The sequence below is a fragment of the Amblyomma maculatum genome, chromosome 11 (genome assembly GCF_055883805.1).
Source record: "Amblyomma maculatum isolate TAMU_Amacu chromosome 11, ASM5588380v1, whole genome shotgun sequence".
Classification (NCBI taxonomy): Eukaryota; Metazoa; Arthropoda; class Arachnida; order Ixodida; family Ixodidae; genus Amblyomma; species Amblyomma maculatum.
In genome coordinates, this window is record NC_139354.1 from 159,564,805 (window position 1) to 159,571,326 (window position 6,522).

Sequence of the window (6,522 nt, forward strand, 5' to 3'; positions counted from 1 at the left end):
CAATTCCTGCACACCATTCTGTTGGTTCTTCTACTTTGCAGATCACGCCATCTCGCTCCATACGCTCGAGCTCTTGCTTAACTCGGTCACGCAAGGGTAAGGCTATGCGACGCGAAACATGAATTGCAAAAGGTGTCGAGTTCGACTTTAGTCTAATTTTGTATTTTCCTTTTATCGCTCCTAGACCACTAAAAAGCTGCGGATAGGAAGCTTCGACGGCTGTTGCGCTACTGACCGAGTCCGCAAATTTAATACCTTCCAGAACCTCAAGCGCTGGGAGGCCCAAAAGTATGGAGCGCAATGGTAAGACCACGTACACGATTTGCTGTACAGTGTTTTGTTTCCACTGGATAGTGGCATGGAACTTTCCTAAAACATTCAGTGGCTCATTCGACGGGCCTGTTAGGATTATGTCGCACTTTTCTAGCCTGGTAGGCAAACCGGGAAACGTTGAGGGCACAACAGAAACTTCGGCACCGGAATCAACTTTAGCGAACAACGGAGTGCCGTCAATGACGACCTGTACATACCGAGAATTAGAGTACTCCCCGTTCACCCCGCTAACGAAGTACGCCCCCTTGTCCAAATGGAGAGAAGAAAACTGTACCTTCTTTCCATCACATGCAGCCTTTTTTCGACATACATCTGCGAAGTGTCCGGAACAACCACAGTAGTTGCATTTGGCTGCTTTTGCCGGGCACGAGGCTCTGGGGTGCGTTCCTTGACCGCAGTTGGTGCCTGGTCGGAAGGACTAGACTCTGGGTCGCGGACCTCGTATTCCAGATAAACAGTTCTGACGAGCTGTCCGAATGCTGTCCTGAATACTTTCTGCGCTGCCCTTGCTTGCTGACCGCGTCAAGATTGCCGGTCGCCGTTACCAAGGGTTCGTCGCCCGGTTTCTCGCACTTGCAGCTGCTGTCGTTGGACGGTCTCCTTTAAACACGCTTTTGCCAAAGCGCTGGCGAGAGTCAACTTCGCATCCATTTGAAGCGACTCAGAGAGCTTAGCGTACCTGGGGCCGACCACGAACTTGCCGCGAATCATGCGTTCTTTTTCCTCGCACCGGTCCGCCATTGTGTGCAACACAGTAACAAATTGGTAGACTGACTCTCCAGGTTCTTGAGTGCGACGGTGAAAGCACGCGCTCTCATAAACAAGGTTTCTTGCGGCGACAAAGTGCTCGTCGAACTTCTTTTTGACGACTTCGTAAATTGCTTCTGCTGTTCTTCGGGTAATGAAAAAGTAGAGATTTCTCTTGCTTGCTTGCCCATCGTATAAAGTAGCGGCCGGACCTGCGCTTCTTCATTCCGCTCATTTAGGCCCGAGGCGAAGCGGTAGTCATCAAAGAGTTGGATCCAAGAAGGCCATTCGGACGTCCGGTCGAAGTAAAACCTTGGCGGAGCTGGAACCGCAAGCATACCGTGGGAGGGCTTGACTGCGTTGTCCTCTGACATGGCGCCCGTTGACGAAGTTAAGGCAACGCCCTTCAAAAGTCAGAGGACCCCACTTCTGACACCATGTCGCGTTTGGTCCCTTGCCGGGCGCCGAGCGCGGCCGTGTAGCGTTTGGTCCCTTACCAGACGCCGAGCGCGGCCGGGCACCGAGCAGGAAGGAACTGAGACTGGCCCCGATCCCGGCACGATAACAACAACCCTTTATTTCACGCAAACAACTTCTTTATATAGCAAGCACTCATGTGACCAGTGAAGTCACGGACAAACAATGTTTCAGACGTGGCACAGGCGCTATCAGCACAAAGGAAATATTCCCACCTCGGCACTGCCGAAGATGCCGAGCATCTCAGCCTAGCCCAGAACGCCAGACAGGGCCCTCGGGTTTGGTATTACCACCATGAGGTGCAGCCCTAATTTACACAACGTCCAATCCCAACAAACATCAACCTTATTGGTTCGCTGTGACGTACAGCTCCCACTTCAACTTTAAGAGGACTAAACCCTCTCTCACTGGAAAAAAATGGAACATCAAACTGCTAGGGTCCGTCCTTCCTACATTGCACAGTGCACCTGGCCGTTACAACATTGCAGTGAATGAGTAATGCTGCCTTCCGGCCTGCAGCCGCTGTCTCTCACCCCTCGCCTGCAGTGACTTGCCACATTCGCGACTCCGGCGCTCCCGCTAAGTGGTGCAAAAAAAAGAGAAAAAGCAAGCAACGGTAAGTAGCCCTGCCACCGCTCGCCTGTCGCTAGGCCGTACCGCTTTTGTTAAAGCTCGCCACCACATTCCATCAGGTGCTGGCGTGAATTGCCGTCTCACCTGCGACTGAGGATGGGACGGCGCGCTCAAGCTGGCTTGCACAGTACCGTCAATATCTCCTTCTTCGGAGACTCACTGCCTGTCATTCAGCTAGTTACGCACCCCCGCACTTAGCGGCGCCCCTCTGTCTGCGCACCACCTGCGTCCCCTCACGCTGCAAGACTCCGAAGAGGAGTTGGCCTCATAGCCACATACCTTCCCCGACTTCCAACTCTAGTCCGTTGTGCCCGTCGCTCCCTTACAGTAGTGCTCTCGGATAGTCTAGAAGGACATCTCATTCATCTAACCAATGATCTTAAACGAATGCAAGGTGCAGGTATCACCATCAATCCCAGCAGGGTAAAGTTGGTGGCAAACAGAATCAACCTTCTTGGTTTCAAAGTGGAGCAAAGCAGAGTCCACACACATGAGGAAACACTCCAGGGCATACTGAAGTTCCCACCGCCGACAGACATCAAGAGCCACCAGCGCTTTTTGGGCATGATAGGATTCTACCAACACTTCCTCCCGAACTGCGCCAGCCTAGCACGACCCCTCGATCAGCTCCTTCAGAGAGGCATCCGTTGGTCCTGGACAAACACTGAGGATGGATCATTTCAAGCATTGTCCTCAGCCATCGCGGATACGTCACGCTGACGGCTTCCCGACCTAAAACCTGCCATTCACGGTGCCAACGGATGCAAGTGCGTACGGCATAGGTGCGGTACGGCTCTAGGAGCATCAAGGGATGCTTCGCCCTTTGGCATTTGGGAATCATGCCCTTACGAGGCCAGAACACAACTCAACTCTAGCGTGACAGAGGAGTGTCTAGCGATAGTGTTCGCACTAAAAAAATTTGACATGCATTTGGATAAGGCTGAGTTCACCGTTCAGACAAATCACCATGCGTTGTCATGGCTCTCAAAGTTTCAAATCCAGCCGACCGCAAGCCCGCTGGGCTCACGCTCTCCAAAAATACCATTACAGGGCGAAATACCGCAAGGGGACCTTCAATAAAGTAGCAGATGCCTTGTCCAGAGCTCCACTTCCCGAAGAAGGGGAGTCAAAACCTGCAGTCCTGGCTGTAGCAGCGCTCGCAGACGCCTGGAAAACATTAATCTATAGGCAACAGCTCCTGGACGCCCAGCGCGTTGATGACCAGTGCAGGGTCGGAGCAGGCCCAAAAAAGTACCAGCAGGCAACTGTATACCTGCTGCCGAAGCGGACGGTGGTGAGTCCCCCTTTCGGGTCGTTGTCCCTAGGAGCCTTCGCAAGGTCTTTCTCCACGACACACGCCTCGTCGGTCATAGCGATGGTAAGAAAACGTATGACAACTTGTGTCGCATCGTGACATGGTCCCGCGTTAGAAAGGATGTTCTGACATACATCTGTACTTGTCCTACATGCCAAACAAAGCCGAGGTGAGGGAAAGCACCAGGCTTCTTGCAACCTGTGAAGAGCCGTTAGCCGTAGGATTGTTCTCGCATTCGGCAACAATCAAAGGCAAAAACAGTCCTAGGCTAAACACAAAACGTCACAGGCAAAAACAGGCTTGTGACGTAATAGGCCCTTATCCTAGATCAGTTAAAGGGAACCGCTACTAGCTAGTGGTCACTGACCATTTTTCTAAATGGATATCCGCTGCGTAAACAGGACTCTAAGGTAATCTGGGGTAAGCTCCTAGACGCCTTGACTAGGTTCCTCATGCCTCTGAACTAAAGACTCCCAGTTATCACAAATTCACCCAGGACCTCTCCAGTCGTCTCGCTGGAACACTAAAGGAGGCTAGGGAGAACTTGGACCTTGCCCGCATGGAGCCCTGCGGTCAATACAACAAGGGCAGGCGTAGTTTGCTGTTCGAGGTTGGGGATTAAGTACTCTGCCACTCGCACCCACTAAGTAATGCCACAAAAGGGTTTGCCGCCTCTCTCGCGTCTCGGTGGACTGGCCCTTTTTTAGTAATAAAGTGTCTTTCGCGGCTCGCTTACATGCTTCGTCATGTGCAGGGTGGTCAGCAGACCGGACCACTCAACGTAGCGGACCTCAGAAAGTACTACGAGCAGGCGGAAAGTACGTAGAGGCACTCGGTCTACCAGCTGTGAGCCACCTGGAGCATCGTGCGATGGATGTCTTCAACCCAGCAGATGCCTTCAAGCGGGCACATCGTCAGAATCGGCACTGTTTTGTACTCCTCCTAGTCCCCTTCTTTCTTTCCTTGTTTGGCGCCTCGGGGGTGTCCCGCCTTGAGAGGGGGGAGTGTGGGGCTGCGCAGCCCCTTTAAGTGTTTTAAACCGCGTGCGCGTTTTCCTATTTTGGTATTGTGTTCACGCGGGCAGCGCGAGCGCGCATGAGCGAGTAGCCGATCTTGGGGGCGGCATGTTATTCGGCGAAAAGACGAGGGCAGGTAAGCGCGTCAGAAGCAAGGCATAGAGAAAGGGATTCGCAAAGAGCGGACAGAGCGAGCGAAATCTGGCCCCAGGAAATGACGCCTCACTTATAACGTTAGTAATAGTAGTAATAGCATGGTAGAACAACAAATGGTAGCGTAACTCCCATAGAAGCCTGCGTGTCGACTCTGAGCGCGGCTTTAGTTTCCCAGCGCCCCCTGCGAACTGTGAGGCACAACAAACACGTGACGTTGCTTGTGACGTCACAGTGACGTACTTTTGGCGGGGATTTTGATTGTCTTTTTACTTATGAACGAAAAACAAGGCCAACAACGACGGAGGCAGAACGATGCTCGGATAAGGCAGAAAAATGGACACCGTAACTGTTCAGCCAACTTTACTTGACATGGATTTCTACTGTCAAGTTTTACGTTAACTGAAATGTTACGGCATCTTTAACCACCTTATCATAGCATCGTTCTGCCTCCGTCGTCGTTAGCCTAGTCTTCCGTCGCGCGTCATTTAAACGCATTCTGGGGCTTATTTCTTCGGGCACGTTTGTGAACAAGGGCCTTCAAGTGAATTCGGCAAGCACATGGATAGAACCACATGGCTTGAGGCATTTCACTAAGGGCATAGATGAGTGAAGCTGTGCTGCATAGAAAGCCAGGCTTTAATAATTCACGATTAATTACATAGACGCTTCACGACAATGAAATCTAAGTGTAGGAGAGCGACCACCGCTCATTCGTCACGGTCTTCATAAACTCCTCGTGATAACAAAATGACCTGAGCGTAGGTCTCCAAACGAGACGCGGTGAGATTACAAAAGGGTGAAAGATCTTGCTAACAAAGTATACATATCAGCGTCAAAGAACAACAAAAACAAACGAACGGAATAACTAACGCTAGCGCTAGAACGCCAACCTGTAAGAGCTTAGGTAAGCAATTCAAATTGGGATTGCTAGTATTTAGAAGTTAATGCGTCTGAGAAGTGAAAATATCTACGATATAGCTTCGCTCCAATAAATCTTGCCCTATTCATGATTCTCATATTTTACTCGCGCTTCATTTGCCACTGAAAGGAGTCAATGTGAGGTTACAAATTTACAACTTAAGCATTTAACATGTTCATGAGAAAGATCCCATCGACAACAGGAACATCACTGTAATAACAGCTAAAGCACGTTCAGCGAACGTTGGTGCGATAATACGACGCAGTAAGCAAAACACGCAGCAAGGGGAGCGGAACGGAAGGCTTTGAGCAATGCGACATGCTTTTTGGGGGCAATGAAATCTCACCTTCACCGCTCAATTAAAACATGCAGCGATACGCCGCTCATGCAGACGTGTATCCGTAAAACAAGCCACCACTTTTGCGACGTGCCTGGGAGGCCGAGCCGAGCCGCCGAGCTGTGACGCAGCATTTTCCCATCGTCCGGAAACGCGCACATGCAGCGGCAATCAGTTTCTCATCGAGCACAGACAGTCTTCGCCTTGCAGTAAAGCTCTACCATAACCAGCAGAATGAAATACTGACTGTTTGTTACAGATAACCCACTCTGTACGCAGCACGCAACGATGAACGTTGAACCGGGGCCGACGACGCACCCATTCCGCGGATGAAAAAAGCTTTGGTCTGAACAGTCTGAACCATACCTGAGCTTTGGGCAACTACGCAGCAGATAATAAGTGGCCGAGAGAGGCCGTTAGAAACAAGTTAAAATATTATTAAAAACGTGAAAAGTTTTTTCTTACGTAAGAAACAAAAACGGCATTCATTCCTGAGCGCGAATATTATGTTTACTTTCTAGTTCTTTGGAGTTCTGGCAGATCTTATTTTTCTGTGCGTTAGTAATTTGCCTCACAGTTCGCAGGAGCC

The 6,522-nt window shown here is 50.8% G+C and overlaps 1 pseudogene; it reads right to left on the reverse strand.

The window, feature by feature from the left end:
* Positions 1–423: 423 nt before the first annotated feature.
* LOC146175274 (uncharacterized) lies at positions 424–1,403 on the reverse strand (annotated as a pseudogene).
* Between the last annotated feature and the right edge of the window lie 5,119 nt (positions 1,404–6,522).